This window comes from Plecotus auritus (assembly GCF_963455305.1).
Source record: "Plecotus auritus genome assembly, chromosome: 4".
NCBI lineage: Eukaryota > Metazoa > Chordata > Mammalia > Chiroptera > Vespertilionidae > Plecotus > Plecotus auritus.
In genome coordinates, this window is record NC_137775.1 from 40,521,799 (window position 1) to 40,537,520 (window position 15,722).

Genomic DNA, 15,722 nt, shown 5'->3' on the forward strand with positions numbered 1-15,722 from the left:
ACAAAACCTGGTAGTCAAAAGCAGTTGCATGAAAAAGCTACAGCCTAAAGATGGCACTAAATTAAACATGATTTTTTTCAGTGTAAAAGGGAGCTAAAGTCAGAATTTTCTTTTGAGGCCACCTGAATATCATGTCACACAGCATGAAAGAAAATGTTCTGTTCAGCTTTGTGTAGTTCCATTTTAACCACAGAGAGGCAGATCTTAAGGCAGAGTGACTTGGGTAACATCAAAATGATCAGGAGAAAACACAGGAATTAAGCTCAGATGTTATGAATCGTATCCCCTTTCCTTGCATGAGGAGAGAAACATAAGCTTCTACAACTGAGTAGTGATAAAGAATTTAAGTGACTTCCTTTAATTCTGTGTAACTGCTCCTCAGTGAGATGCTACTGTATAGTAGTCCTTTGTGCAGACAAGATGCAAAACAGATCATCAAAAGTTGAATACAATCCAGAGACAGCGAAGCATCGATCAGACCGTCAAACCTCAGAGAGAAGGTAGGGATGGTGGGGGTAAGGGGGAGAGATCAACCAAAGGACTTATATATGCCCAACCAATGGACACAGACACCAGGGGGGTGAGGGCATGAGTGGGGGAGGGGGGGAGGGGGGTAATGGGGAGATAAGGACACATATGTAATACCTTAATCAATAAAGAAAAAACTGTTTAAAAAAAAGTTGAGCACAGTATGAGAATTAAAGTCATTCGTGAAGAAGAAACAGTCACTCCTTTCATGTGCTTCTTGTTGGGGGATGGAATGTTGGGGGCCCAAGCAGAGCACAGGCTCTTTCCCTTTATCTATAATGCTCGGTAATGTCCACCAATTCCATCGCTTCGGTCACCTTTTGTTTTGCTCAGAAACTGCAGTGGAGGGGCAGGCTTCTATTTTCTGTTGAGGAGTACCACTGTGTCTTTAAGTCAAAAAAATCTCTGGAATCAACCACTATTTTGCTGCCAGAAATCCTGTGAGTACAGTTTCCTGGATTAAAAGCCTGGCTGCTTTAGAAGTATGAGAATCATGATTTATTTTTCCATATCATATTAGTATACAGAGAAGAAAGTAACCAGCCAGTCCAATTTTGAGAGAATTTCAACAGCTAAAATCAGGCATTCAACATAAAACTAAGACTCAAGAAATAGAACACGTAAAAAAAAAAAAAAAAAAAAAAAAAAAAAGGCCTCATTATTGCTGGATCGTTTGAAATTCTCAACAAAAATTCCCAAACAAGTGGAGGCTTCTAGAAGAGGGTCACACATGAATTTAAATGGAAATTAATTTCTTCAAGAACCTCCCACTTCATTAGGATTGACTCAGGGGAACAGAATGCTACCCACACTTTGCCCCTTCATTCCCTTTTAAAAATCAACAGCTTGTTAAGGTATCAACAAGTAGAATAGGGTTGGCTTTCCCTGGTCCCTCTTTCTCCATGTTCTCTATTCCAGAGAGCCAAAGTTGATTCAACGCGGGAGAAATTTCCCCTTCCTCTTGGAGTTCTTGTGCCAAGTTTCCCTGGCAGTGAGCCTTCTCACTCTGCTGATTCCTTGTGCATTCATGCTGTACAGCTCTTTGTGCTCACACCAAACATAATCTGGGGCTGGAGGCAGGTCCAAGATTAAGTTGGTTTATACTTGCCTTCATATAAAACAGACTTGGTTGCATTTCAAATCCTGTAGTCTTGTTTTACATAACGGAATCAGTTGTTAGTATGGATTCTGTCCTAGTATTTATCTTCTTCTCAATCACTCAAAGGCTTAATTGACTGTTCAGAGATCCATTTCAGTCTCTAAATTTCCCACCCTTCTCAATCGCCTGGAGAGTAACTTACCTGGTCCTATTAATTTTGACCTGCATTTAATACAAAAAGTGGGATCTAGCACCTTTTGCTCTCAAAATTCCAGACCTTCACCCCTCCCTCATCTGAGTCCCAAACTCCACATAAAATTTCTGTCAAATTTATATATTGCATTTCCTCACAAATAAATCAGTGATGTAACATGTAGAATTGCAAATTAGTAGATCCAAAAATATTTATTTTTCATAAAAGTTCAGAAAGCTTATAGTGATTGAAGATTTTTAAAAAGATTTTAAAAAGCTAGGGAGTAAGAAGCTCTAACTCCTCTCCAGGGGAAGATAGTCATATCACCTAGGAAAGAGAAGCCAGGGAGTTTTAGTAACTAATAGTTACAGCAAGCAACTAAAGACCTAGGACTTTTTGCTAGGTCAGCTTTTCTACTGTTGAAGATTGACTGTTACTTATAAACATGATCTATTTGAAGATGAAATAACAATAAGATAAGGATTTTAAGGAAATATAAAAACTTTATTCTGTACTTTTAAAAAATATATATATTTTATTGATATTTTACAGAGAGGAAGGGAGAAGGATAGAGAGCTAGAAACATCGATGAGAGAGAAACATTGATCAGCTGCCTCCTGCACACCTCCCACTGGGGATGTGCCCACAACCAAGGTACATGCCCTTGACCGAATCGAACCCGGGACCCTTCAGTCCGCAGGCCGACGCTCTATCCACTGAGCCAAACCGGTTTCGGCTATTCTGTACTTTTATAAGTACACATGCTATTTACTCATGTACATAGTATGTACATAGCCTACTTACACTTCACTAGATGAGTATAGCCATACAATTGAATACTCTGTCAATGTGTTCAGCTAGAAATGGTTGGCCAGCTCTACTCTGGTCCTGTCAGGCCTCCCAGAAAACAAATGCTATGACTGTCAAATGACAGTTCAATGAAGGAATAGAAGATAAAAGTTGTGTTGAGCTGACTGATAGAACCTGACGTCGAAGTCTATGCAAGATGAATTTCTTTTGCTGCTGTACCACTTTTTAGGTGGTGTTTCAAACCCTTGAAATAAGTTTTAATTCAGTGGTCCTTGAGTTAACACAAAATTAATAAATATTTAAATGTGCATCTAAATCAGCTGTGGGCAAACTACGGCCTGCGGGCCGGATCCAGCTGTTCTATCCGGTTCTCTTGCTCTCCTCTCCGCTCCTTTACTTTGAATTTATATTAGTTCACACAAACACTCCATCCATGCTTTTGTTCTGGCCCTCCGGTCCAGTTTAAGAACCCATTGTGGCCCTCGAGTCAAAAAGTTTGCCCAGAGAGAGAAACCAAGATGGCGGCATAGGTAAGCACCTAAACTGCTGCCTCGCACAACAATTTCAAAACTACAACTAAAAGACAGAACGGACACCATCCAGAACCACAGGAAAGCTGGCTGAGTGAAAATTCTACAACTAGAAGGAAAGAGAAAAGCTCACAGAGAATTGGAGGTACGGCAGAGAGGCTTTGTGCGCGCAGAGAGGAAGGGTGGCTGAGAGCCTAGCTGACTTTCTCTGGTGGAAGGGGAAAGGAAGCCCCCGACCGCACTGAACCCCAGTTCTGACTGCACTGAACCCCAGTTCCGGGCGAGCCCCTGGGGACCCACGCTCTTACTGGGGGAGTCTAGACTCTCGGGCGGAGACTCGGGAGCTGGGGAAGGCAGAAGTCTGAAGGCGCGCGCGTGCCAGTGCGCACAAAGGCTGCGGAGGTTGCCACAGGCTTTCCCTAGTGGAAGGGAGTCAGAGGCTCCTGACTGCACTGGGCCCCAGTTCTGACTGCACTGAACCCCGGTTCCAGGCGAGCCCCTGGGGACCCACGCTCTTGTGGGAGGAGTCTGGACTCTTGGGCGGAGACTCGGGAGCAGGGGAAGGCAGAAGTCTGAAGGCGCGCATGTGTGCACAAGGGCAAGGCTGACGGGAAGCCAAGACTGAGACTCCACCCCATCCAAGCTGAGCACAGAGGCTATTGCAATTTGGCAAGTCTAATCCTATAAGGCTGTCTCCAGCACCGAACTTCTCCCAGCATAGACACAGCTGATCCTTACAGCCAACTGGCCTGGAGGTCAATTCTTCCCAGTGATACCAACAACAATAAAGACTTAATTACAACAAGGCTGTACACACAGTCCACAAAGGGGTGCACCAAGAGTGTCCACCTCAGGTTAACTGGGGAAGCAGACCCACTGGGCCTTATTGGAAACCTAGCACAAATATCTACCTTACCAACTCAGGGAATTAGTGAAAATGCGGGGTCAAAGAATCAGATCACAAACGAAAGAAATGGAGGAAAACAAACGACTGGATATAGAATTCAAAACCACGGTTATAAGGCTTTTCAAGAATATCCTAGAAAAGGCCGATAAATATAACGAGACCCTCGAAGATATGAAAAAGGACCAACTAGAAATTAAACATACACTGACTGAATTAAAAAATATTATACAGAGACCCAAAAACAGACTAGAGGAACACAAAAATCAAGTCAAAGAATTGAAATACAAAGAAGCAAAAAACACTCAACCGAAAAAGCAAAAAGCAAAAAAAAAATCCAAAAAGTCGAAGATGGTGTAAGAAGACTCTGGGACAACTTCAAGCATACCAACATCAGAATTATGGGGGTGCCAGAAGAAGAGAGAGAGCAAGATACTGAAAACCTATTTGTAGAAATAATGACAGAAAACTTCCCCCACCTGGTGAAAGAAATAGACTTACAAGTCCAGGAAGCACACAGAACCCCAAACAAAAGGAATCCAAAGAGGACCACACCAAGACACATCATAATTAAAATGCCAAGAGCAAAAGACAAAGAGAGAATATTAAAAGCAGCAAGAGAAAAACAGTTAGTTACCTACAAGGGAGCACCCATACGACTGTCAGCTGATTTCTCAACAGAAACTATGCAGGCCAGACGGGAGTGGCAAGAAATTTTCAATGTGATGAATAGCAAGAACCTACAACCAAGATTACTCTACCCAGCAAAGCTATCATTCAGAATTGAAGGGCAGATAAAGAGCTTCAGAGATAAGAAAAAGCTAAAGGAGTTCATCACCACCAAACTAGTATTATATGAAATGCTGAAAGGTATTCTTAAAGAAGAGGAAGAAGAAAAAAGTAAAGATAAAAATTATGAACAACAAATACGTATCTATCAACAAGTGAACCTAAAAATCAAGTGAATTAAAAACCTGAGGAACAGAATAATCTGGTGAATATAATAGAATCAGGGGCATAGAAAGGGAGTGGACTGATAATTCTCAGGGGGAAAGGGGTATGGGGGGGTTCATGAAGAGATTGGACAAAAATCATACACCTATGGATGAGGACAGTGTGGGGGAGGTAAGGGCAGAAGGTGGGGTGGGAACTGGGTGGAGGGGAGCTATGGGGGGAAAAAGGAGAAACAATTGTAATAATCTGAATAAAGATTTATTAAAAAAAAAAAAAAAGTTTGCCCACCCCTGATCTAAATTATGTCAAATAGGACATTTTCATGATTTTAACAGACAAAATAAACAGCCAACCTGACTATACCATACAGGATATAAAGTAGAAAGTTGTTTTGTTTCTTGTTTTTTACTAATATCCTATATAATAAAGAGGTAATATGCAAATTGACCATCACTCCAACACACAAGATGGCTACCCCCATGTAGACAAAGATGGCTGCCCCCATGTGGACACAGATGGCCGCCACAAGATGGTCAGCAGGGGAGGGCAGTTAGGGGTGACCAGGCCTGCAGGGGAGGACAGTTGGGGGTGATCAGGCCTGCAGGGGAGGGCAGTTGGGGGGGACCAGGCCTGCAGGGGAGGGCAGTTAGGGGTGACCAGGCCAGCAGGGGAGGGCAGTTAGGGGCAATCGGGCCGGCAGGGGAGGGCAGTTAGGGGCAACCAGGCTGGCAAGGGAGGGAAGTTAGGGGTGACCAGGCCAGCAGGGGAGGGCAGTTGGGGGCGACCAGGCCTGCAGGAGAGGGCAGTTAGGGGTGACCAGGCCGGCAAGGGAGGGCAGTTAGAGGTGACTGGGCCAGCAGGGGAGGATAGCTGAGGACAATGAGGCCTGCAGGGGAGGGCAGTTAGGGGTGACCAGGCCGGCAGGGAAGGGCTGTTGGGAGTGACCAGGCTGGCAGGGGAGGACAGTTAGGGGCAATTGGGCTGGCAGGGGAGCAGTTAGGCATCAATTGGCTGGAAGGGGCGTGGTTAGGGGGTGATCAGGTGGCAGGCAGAAGCTGTTAGGGGCAATCAGGAAGGCAGGCAGGTGAGCAGTTTGGAGCCAGCAGTCCTGGATTGTGAGAGGGATGTCCGACTGCCCGTTTAGGCCCAATCCCACCGGGCAGTTGGATATCCCTCGAGGGTTCCCAGATTGGAGAGGGTGCAGGCTGGGCTGAGGGACACCCCCCCCCATGCACAAATTTTGTGCACCGGGCCTCTAGTACAGTCATAAGTTTGTAATGTCACAGAGTCTTTCTCATTCACAAAGTATCAACAGGTGTTCCTATGAGAAAGATACTACTGTGCATCTACTTTTGAGAACAAACTATAGTTTCCCCCATAGCAGCCTTTTCCCTGCAGGTGGCCTTAGAATACAGATTCATTACCATTACTGACCTTGCTACATACAATGCTTCATTTTGAATTTGAAACATTTCAAAGTGAATGAAACTTTTTACTTTATACTTCTTATATGAATAAATACTTCTTCACTAAAAAAAAAAAAATAGTGAAAAGGCCATTAAAATAATTTAAATGTTACATTAAAAAACATTCACTTATATGTGGAAATTAAACAGCACACCTAAATCACCAAAGGGTCAAAAAACTATCAAAAGGGAAATTAGAAAATACTTTGAGACAAATGAAAATGAAGACACAACATACCAAACTTATGGGACGCAGCTAAAGTTGTGTTACAGGGAAATTTATAACTTAAATGCCTACATTAAAAAAGAAGAAAAATCTCAAACCAACAAGTTAACTTTCCACAATGAAAAAAAGAGAAAACTAATCCTAAAACAAGTGGAGGGAAGAAAATAATAAGGATTAGAAAGAGAATAGAAAAATAATATAGCAAATCAATAAAACCTTTAGCCAGATATTCCAAGAAAAAGAGAAAATACTAAATTACCAAAATCAGGAATGAAAAAGAGGACATTACTACCAACCTTACAGAAATAAGGAGGATTATAAGGGAAAACAATTAGTAAATGTATACCAACAGATTAAATAACCTAACTGAAATGAACAAATTCTTAGAAAGACACAAACTCTGAAAGTGATTCAAGAAGAAAGATAACATCTAACTAAAGAAGGAGGGCACACTTCCCAACTCGTTCTATCAGGCCAGTATTACCTTGATGGCAAAACCAGACAAAGACATCACCAGAAAAGAAAACCACTGACCAATATCTTTTATGACTATAAACACAAAAATTTTCAATAAAATACTAGCAAATTAAACCCACATAAAAAGGATTATATACCATGACCAAGTGGGATTTATTCCAGAAATACAAGATTGATTTAAAATCCAATAATAAAAAGACAAACAACCCAATTTTAAAATGTGCAAAGTACCTGAAGACCTTTCTCCTAAGCTATACAAATAGTCAACACACACGAAAAGATTTTCAACATCATTAGCCATCCAGAGAAACAAAAATAAAAACCACAATGAGATATTATTTCACACTCACTAGGATTGTATTTCCCAAATAAAGAAGTAAAAGTCCCAACCCCCACTACCTCAAAATGTGCCCTTATTTGGAAATAGTGTCTTTATAGATACAATCAGTTAAGTTGATGGGTGCTTTATTCAATATAATAATGTCTCTCTCTATAAGAAGAGGAGAGAGGGACACAGGAAGATGCCCTGTGACGACAGAGGCAGAGACTGAAGTGATACATCTATGTGCCAAGGAATCACAAGTGTTGAAGGCAAGCAACAGAACTAGAGTAAGCAATGTTTCTCTCCAAAATGTTTGGAGAGAGTATAACCCAGTCAAAATCTTGATTTCGGATTTCTGGCCTCCAGAAGTATAAGAGAATAAATTTCTGTTGTTTTAAGCCACCCAGCTTGTGGTACTTTGTAACAACATCCCTTGGAAATTAACACATATGTCTATAATCAAGAAATGTTGGCACAAATGTGGAGAAATGGGAAGCTCATACACTGCTGGTGGGACTATAACATGGCACAGCTTCTTTGTAAAACAGTCTGGAAGTTCCTCAAAAGATTAAACAGAGTTACCATACCCAAAAATTCCACTCCTACGTTTATACAAGAGAAATCTATAATAATAAAAGTGTAATATGCTAATTAGACCAGAACGACCTTCTGGACAACCTTCCAGACAAAGCCAGGGCTGCGAGGGCTGAGGCAAGCTGCTGTGGCTGCGAGGGACCGAGCCCCCTGCACGAATTTCGTGCATCAGGCCTCTAGTACAAATATAAGTCCACAGAAAAACTTGTACATGAATGTTCATAGCAGCATTTCACACAATAGTCAAAAAATAGAAATAACTCATATGACCATCAACTGATGAATGGATAAATAAAAGATATATATCTATACAATGGAATACAATAAAAAAGGAATGAAGTAATGATACCTGCTACAACATGGATGAATCCTAAAAACATTATGTTAAGTGAAAGAAGGCAATCACAAAGGTCCACATCTTATTATAATTCCATTTATATGAAATATCCAGAATAGGCAAATCTATAGAGACACAGAGTAGACTAGTAGGTTGCCTAAACTGATTGGGGAGCAGGGTTATGTGGGGAGAAGTGGTGGCTAAGGGATATGGTTTTGTTTTGTTTGTTTTTTGTTTCTGTTTTTTTGGGGGGTGATAAAATTTTTTTAATGAATTGTGATAATGGTTGCACAATTTAGTGATTATACTAAAAGTCATTGAATTGTACACTTTATTTATTTTATTTTTTTTAAATCCTCACCTAAGGATATTTTTCCATTGTTTTTTGAGAGAGTACCGTGTTTCCCCGAAAATAAGACAGTGTCTTATATTAATTTTTGCCCCCAAAGACACGCTAGGTTTTATTTTCAGGGGATGTCTTATTTTTCCATGAAGAAGAATACGGGACACATTTATTGTTAAATGAAAATAAAGGAAATTTATTACCTGTATACGGTACGGTAGTACAATAGTTGTCAACACAAACCGGACAACTGTGAATCCTACAGTATCAAGAATTTACTCATTTATTCAATGACAATCATGTCATCATCTTCTGGAACATCATCATAACAATCCAATTCCTGAATTTCCTGGTGAATTTCTTGTGACTCCATTTCTTTCAGAATCAGTGGACCAAATCTCTCATGTTTAGCAATAGCACTGTCTTTAAATGAGTACTTCTTGTCAAGGTAGCCTGCTCGCAGTGCATTTGCAATACAACTGTCAGTGACTTTCTCCCATGAATTCTTCACCCAAATCACAGCTTCTTGCAGTTTAGGTTTCACAAAGTTTCCACGCTGATTTCTCTCCATTCTATTTTCAATGTAGTCATTAATTTCCATGCGCAAATTGTCTTTGAATGGCTTGTTTATTGCAATATCAAGAGTCTGGAGATAGGCCGTCATTCCTGCGGACATCATTATCTGATCTATTTTTCTTTCGTGAAGAAATGTCTTCATGTCTTTAGCGCGGTGAGTGCTGGCTGCATCCCAGACTAGCAGACCTCTTTGGCTCCCTCGCATAACAAGCGGCAGCATTAAATCGACCCACTTCCTTATAACTGCTTGTGTGGCCCAGGCTTTTTCAGTTTCAAGAATAAAAACGCCCAAAACACATTCAATCTTTTCCTTCTTGCCCTTAGAAATGATTAAAGGTGGGATTTTAGTGCCATCCAGATGAATTGCCAAAATACAGGAAACACGTGCACTTTCGTAAGCAGTGGAGGGAATGTATACTAAGGAGGCACCCCACTGTTCAATTGTTGTTTGAGATGATTGGCCCATAAACACTGCAGTTTCATCCATAGCAATCATGTTGGAAAGATTGTATTTAGAGAAGTCAGCATCATCAATAAAGGACTTGAATGCAAGTGCTCGCTTAATAACTTGAGTATCTTCCAACCTAAACAATGTTGTAGATCTTCTTAAAGACAGTTCACTTCGCTGAAGGAAATTATCCAGCCAGTGTTGTGATGCTTTGAAGTCTTCAGGGGCTATGTCAAACTGTGGTGCCATTGCAAGGGCAAATTCTTGAATCTGAGCCCTATTCACAACCAAAGCCTTTGCTCTCCTGTCAACAACCCATTCACAGATCAGGTCTTCCAGCTCGGAAAATAATGGTTGCCGACCTGATCCACACTTGCGCTTTTTAGCATTTCCCTTGTCCACTTGTTCAATGAGGTTACCATACTCTGCTCGCCATTTTCGGACCAATCGGATACTCAACATCTTCTCTTTGCAGAAAGCAGTAAGATTTTGGCCCCAAGAGTCTTCCACGATTCCTTTCTTGTACTCCACAGAGTAGCTTTTTCTTTTTGCGCTCATTTCTACCGTAGGGGTAAAAAAAAAGGAATTGGGGTATCAAGGTGGGGGGAGGGGGATCACTCAAAATGATACAGGGGGGATCAGAGGGGGGAATCAAAATGGCACAGGAGAATCAGAGGGGGGATTACCATTTTAGTAACCCCTTTTGATCCTCCTGTGTCATTTTGATTGTCCCCTCTGATCCTCCTGTGTCATTTTAAGTGATCCCCCTCCTCCCACCCCTGTGCCACTGAACACCTTCACCAGACATCCCCCCTACCCCTTTATCAGACATTTACCCCCTGGGGCCTGCCTGGGGACTGTCACTGGGCTTGCTGGGGCCTGGATCTGGGATGGAGCAGGGTCTGCCACTGACTGAGAACCTTCAGTCATCATGAAGGCGGCCGCGAGCATCAGGTAGTGTCACCAGAGACAGACCAGCACTCACCACCTTTGCCGCGTCCCGTACGCTCTAATCCTCCTGTTCTTCTACACGCATCTGCGAAAGTCTTCTCCTCTCTCCCGCCCCGCGCTCACCGCTCACTCCGACCTCCGCTCCGCCTCCACACAGCAGTGACGTCAGGACTCCGCGCTACGTCACTGGTTGCTAGACGCCAGTTGGGGCGGCCCTAGTGACCAGTTTACGGTAAATTAATTTTCATTCTGAGACAGAGCCTGGGGCCTTATTTTCGGGGGATGCCTTATATTTCACTCAGAAGGAAACCTGTAAGTAGGTCTTATTTTCGGGGAAACACGGTAGAAGGGAGGGGGAGAGAGAGAGAAACATCGATGCGAGAGAGGGACATCAATTGGTTGCCTCCTGCACGCGGCAGGGGATGGAGCCTGCAAAAAGAGGTAGTTGCCCTTGACTGGAATCAAACCCTGGACCCTTCAGTCAGTCCACAGGCCAATGCTCTAACCATTGAGCAACTGGCTAGGGTGAATGATACACTTTAAATGGGGAATTGTATGGTATGTTAATTGTATCTCAATAAAGCTGTTAAAAAACAAAAATAATATCCTACAAAGTTAACAATAATTCTCCAATGTCATGACATAATCAGTTAGTGTTTGCATTTCTCTGATTATCCCATAAGGTTTTGTTTTGTTTTGTTTGTTTCTGTTCTTATCATTTGTTTGATTCAGAATTTAACAAGCTCCATATACTGCAATTGGTTTACATGTTCTTTTTTTTAAACTTTTATTAGCATTTACTTGATGCTGAATTCTCTCCAGGGCCATAAGATTTTTGTTTCTTCAGTTTCTTCTGGGAATCTTTTTCTTCTGTGCAATCTGTTCTTCTGGTTTAGGAACCATCTGCTCTTTTTCAGTAGGATCATCTTGATGTAGCAGGGAGAGCTCATGTTTGGGTTAATCTGTTCATGAGCTCTGTAAGTTCTGTGCCACATCTTGGGAGTTTTTTGTTCACCTGGATGTGCTCAATGATCAGAGAACCTACATCTAAACCCTTAAGGTCAGCATTACTCTGCATTTTTAAGTACGTAAAGCAAAAATTCAGCACTCTTTTTTTGGGTGACCAACCCGGTGTCTAGCCACATTGTTTGGCCTGGGCACACCTACCAACTCCACCATTATAATGATGAATGGGACACATTGCTTTTGTAAAGTGACATCCTTCGGATCCGAGGTGGCTTTTTTGATATGCATGCCCTTGATGACCTGGGCAGTTTCATAAGTGTTCTTAAAGTGAACACGAAAATTTGAACTTCTTGATTTGCATGATTTTGTGGGGTTTTCTGGGTCAAGTAAATAGCAAACCATTTTCAGAAGTCACCTCAGGTTGCTTATGGGACAAGGTTTGTATGATCTTTAAGTCTCTTTCAAACTACAGGTTCCCTCTCCAGCTCTCTTTTTTTCTTTTACTCCCCCCCTCCCCCCCCCCCCCCAAATTCAGCTTAAAATGTTTTACTATCATTTAGATGTTTACCCAAAAGAAAAAAAATTATAGCATAAAAATTCAGGTATCAGCCCTGGCCGGTTTGGCTCAGTGGATAGAACATTGGCCTGCGGATTCAAGGGTCCCAGGTTCAATTCCAGTCGGGGCACATGCCCGGGTTGCGGGCTCCATCCCCAGTGTGGGGCATGCAGGAGGCAGCCAATCAGTGATTCCCTCTCATCATTGATGTTTCTAGCTCTCCCTTTCCCTTCCTCTCTGAAATCAATAAAATATATTTTTAAAAAAATTCAGGTATCAGAAAGACTCAAAAGGCTGTTTTTCACTTGGTTCAAGTTTTGTTTCCAGGCATTAAGTGTGTCATACAGTTGTTGCCTTGCTGTTTTCCAAATGTCCGATATGTGCCATGACTGACAACTACTTTTTGCTGGGTCTGATCAATTTTGCAGTAGACCACTTTTGTTTTCATGGCAATCAATAACAAACGCTTCAATATCATCAGCTCCAATCTGAAGTTCCTGTTGCATTGTATAAAAAAAAATTTTCTTTATTTTTCACTGCCATTCCCATAAAAGCAAGTAGTCTCATTTTTGCCATATTCTGTTCACGTACTAGTCCAAGTGCATCTATGAAGTCTTTATTATTCTGATAAAACTTGATATATGATGTCAATTTAGCATTCACAAAAATGGTTAAAAGATCATGAATAAGTTCACCTTCCAAAACTTGACTGGCTTTCAAGTAAGAAGATGGTCAAAAGGAAATGCATTTGGATCTTTCAGTGCTCGTACAATACACCTGTGGGCATCAACGCAAGCCTGGGAAGCACTGTCCTCCGTGTAACTTCCTAGAAATTCTACCATGACTTTTGAAGCGGCATCACTTTTCTTATAATCCACAAATGCCTCATAAAGTAGCCTTAAAAGGGTGTGTGTTTTCTCAGTGGTAAGGTTCCAGAAGAGAAATCCATTTTCTAACCTGATCCAGCTCAGTTGGAATATATTGGATGGCTCCACAAGATGCTGCCACTTTAATGAGGCTGCAATATACTGTATATCTTACAGGAATATTCTTATCCATCCCATGGAAAGGATTGCTTAGCAACTGCAGTCTCAGAGATGGGCATTCATCTTCCCAAAATTTGACCAGCTTTTCACAGAGGTTTTCAATCAGAGCTTCTTGCTTTTCTGGCTCCAAGATCAACAGGAGGCATACCACGCTGTTCATCACACTTTCAACATCTTTATCATCTTCTTTCAGACATATATCATAGGCTTCAATAATTTGAGCTAAATCTATATGAAGTCTACCTTCTGAGTTCTCTTCTGAAATTTCAGCTTCTTCAGATTTCAGATAAGTTCGAAGCTCAGCAGCCTGGTCTTCCTCAGTGATGTCAATGAAGGCCAGGACACTCGTGGTGAAGGCCCAGGCACTGGGGCAGCTACACTTGTAAACCACACCCTCTTTTTCTCTTGATTGTTGAAGAAGCAATTTATTTATGTAATTTTAAAATATTTTGATCAATATACTCCTGTGATATCATTCAACATATTCCATTCCCCTAATATTTCCTATAAATTGATCAAATTCGGGTTCCCTTTCTGTAGCAATTATTGTAGAAATATTGATCATTAACTAGATCCAAATTATGAAGGTTTTTCAAAATGGTGATATTCTAGACCTATTCAAATTATCTCATTCTTTTCTCATTTGTTATCTAGAAAACGTCTATAAATATCTCCCCACTGTTTTTTGTTATACTAAGGATCAGTTCTTCTAAAACAGGAGGGAAAAACATTTGATTCTCTCCTTTTATTTACCAGTTTTCAGGATAATGGATTGAAGACTTCCACTTTGGGCCACTATTGAGTAGCAGGACCCAGATTTACCCTCCTTTCTTAAACAACTACAAACTATTTGTTTCCAAGGGAAAGGAAACAAATGAGGTGAGCCCCCAATTTACTATTTGGTGAGAGTTTCTAGGCTTCAGGGGACCCAACCAGATCCCCAAGGTCTCTGCGAGTTCAGAAAACAAAATTCAGAATTTGGGGAAGCCCTAGCAGCTAGAATTTTCAAGGAAGAGTACTAAAATGAGAGCTACACACAGAGAGAAAGAATTATAGTTGGAAATTTCAATACCTCTATCTCAATAATTAATAGAAAACGTAGAGGAAAAATCAGTAAGGGTACAAGAAACTTGAGCAACATTATCAACCAACTTGAACCAAATGACATTTAAAGAATACTCTACAAACAACAGCAGAATACACATTCTTTTCAAGTGCACAAGAACATGTTCCAAGATACATCAGACTGTGGGGCATAAAACAAGCCTCAATATTGTTTTTCAATTATTTTATTTTATTTTTTTCATCACCTTTTATCCTCTCTATGCCCTCTTCCACTTCTACCCATTCCCCTCCAAACTGCAATCACTGTTTTTAAAGCCTCAATAAACTTAAAAGCTTCAAACCATACAACACAGGTTCTCTAACCATAATAAATTAAATTTGGGAACCAAAAGATATATAGAAAAATCACCAAATGTTTGGAAGCTGAACAGTATACTTCTAAATAACCCAGTATACTTCTAAATAATAAATTACAAGGGAAAACATGATATATTAAAAATGTATGAGATGCAATTAAAATAGTAGTTAGAAGAATATTTGTAACATTAAAATGCTTATGTAAGAAGAGAGGAAAGGTTTAAAAATCAAGGACTTGGGTTTCTATCTTTAAAAACTAGAAAAGGAAGGGTAAATTAAATCCAAATTATGCTGAAAAAAGTAAAAAATAACGAGAATTATCAGAATGCAATTAAATAGAAAACAGAAAGCAATAGAGAAAATCAATAAAGCAAAAGCTGTTTCTTTGAGAAAATCAATAGAGTCAATAAAACTTTCACAAGCATGATTGGAAAAAATAGAGATTTTGTACCTTTAAAAATTATCATTATGGAAAATTTCACACATAAAATAAATGTGGAGACAGTAGTATAATAAAGCCTATATAATAATCACCCACTCAATACATGGCCAATCTTGTTTCATCTATACCTTCCCTTAATTCCCCCACACTGGATTATTTTGAAGCACATCCCAGACACTGTATTATTTTACCTGTAAATATTTTAGTTTATGAATATGATTTCTCAAGGTTGTGTTTGTAGTGAGAAACCTTGAGGGATGAGGCAATGTCTATCATGAGACACAATGTCTACCTTGCTTACTTCTGGCTATATAATAGTACATTTCCCAAACTCAGAATCCCTCTCCTATAGCACAACTCACTGCCTATGCAGGCATCCATCTAGGCCCTCAGCAAAACTCAGCATTCCCCCGCAGTGGGACTAGGGAGCAAGAAGGGAACCAACATAATGTTATCCGTGCCAAGAGTAATGAAATCATTTGTCTCTGATCCAGATGTCTTGTGTCTTCCCAGGAAACCATAACCTTCCCAA

General features: G+C 40.7%; 1 protein-coding gene and 2 pseudogenes across 7 annotated transcripts in view; all 3 read right to left on the minus strand.

The window, feature by feature from the left end:
- AFG1L (AFG1 like ATPase) overlaps positions 1-15,722 on the minus strand; it is a 180,525-nt gene that overhangs the window by 44,571 nt on the left and 120,232 nt on the right. The gene's annotated exons all lie outside the window — the stretch shown is intronic.
- Positions 11,549-12,126, minus strand: LOC308245917 (large ribosomal subunit protein uL22-like; annotated as a pseudogene). Its single transcript has one exon. The product of its transcript is annotated as a large ribosomal subunit protein uL22-like (transcript).
- On the minus strand, positions 12,550-15,596 carry LOC308245918 (eukaryotic translation initiation factor 3 subunit M-like; annotated as a pseudogene). The gene is made up of 2 exons: positions 15,553-15,596; positions 12,550-13,730 (listed from the first exon to the last, which is right to left on the minus strand). The product of its transcript is annotated as a eukaryotic translation initiation factor 3 subunit M-like (transcript).